This window comes from Austrofundulus limnaeus, unplaced genomic scaffold (assembly GCF_001266775.1).
Source record: "Austrofundulus limnaeus strain Quisiro unplaced genomic scaffold, Austrofundulus_limnaeus-1.0 Scaffold49, whole genome shotgun sequence".
Classification (NCBI taxonomy): Eukaryota; Metazoa; Chordata; class Actinopteri; order Cyprinodontiformes; family Rivulidae; genus Austrofundulus; species Austrofundulus limnaeus.
In genome coordinates, this window is record NW_013952451.1 from 991,634 (window position 1) to 992,956 (window position 1,323).

A 1,323-nucleotide genomic window follows, 5' to 3' on the forward strand; every position below is an offset into this window, starting at 1 on the left:
ATATATTTCTATGAGGTGCAAGAAATTGATTTTTTTGGATGTTTTAGTCTTCTTTCTTAAATCCCTGTATTTGAAATAATATGTAGTAAATGCAAATTTCCACCACAGAATCAAATCAGAGTTGTCTACATATTGAAAAATGTGATTTGTCTTGATGATATCATTTTGTTCGATATGCAACAATGATAGAAATCCCCTTTTTAAAACAATAATCTGAAACCTGCGAGCAGAGACAGAGTGTGKCCAGTAGCTGGAACAGAAATGACTTACTGCTGTTGTTGTCGTCTGATAAGTGATGAAACGTGGCAAAGGAAGCTTTGTTTAACGGTGCGGCTGAGGTCATTTGTGTCCCGTTCCCTACGACGACATGAATTGGTTCAGTCAGTGAGTGTGGGAGTCTGCAACTTGGCTTGGAATGAGCTGAACAAGTCTCTGCTTTATCTGAAAGAAGACAAACAACTTTGCTGTACAAAAGTTGTGTGAAGGGGAAAACAATTCAAAAACTGATGCCTTTTTAAGTTTTATAGGTTTCTTCGCATCATGTGGGAGGCCGTTTTGTTTTCRAAACATTAATCGTGGAGCTCAGATGTTTGGAATTCAACCTAAAGATTAGAAATTTACACTTGTGTAGGGTTCCCTCTGTATATTGTTATTTATCAGTGTAAAAACCACTGTGACTTTACAAAGAAAGCTGCCCTTTATTCACTCACACAAACTTGGAACATAAACCCTGAGCATGTCCTCTGCATGAGTCTTTTTAGCAACACAGTGTTGGTCTCTATTCACCTCGTGAGAAAGCAAAGCTCTTTTAAAGGGTACACAATAGTTTCATGCTGTTGTTTTCTTTTCTTTCTGTCATAAAGGTTTTTTATGTTCCAGTTGATTTATTGTTAAATGTAGATCAACGGTTTTTATTCCCATTTTCATACAGAATTATCAAAGAAATGTTCATATTAAAAATATAAATTCTTAAAGAACTCTGCCTTTTTTTACAAGTCATATAATGAATATTTTGCCCTTTCTTTCCATCTTTGTGACATGAGATGATTTGAGGAACAAAATGCTGGTACTCCAGTTTTAATATGCTAAATGTGTTTTAAGAGCCACAAGAACACATTAAATTACACAAGCATTTTGATTTATATTGTAAACTCAAGACACTTTATGTGAAACTAATACTTTATGCCTTGTTATGTAAATGTTTAGTTCACATTGTGTTCTATGAGAAATTATCTAATTCTTGTGTAAATATGTTAAAATTGAGTTACCCATAAAGTTGGAAATTATGTATATATCTATATATATCTATATCTATCTATCTAT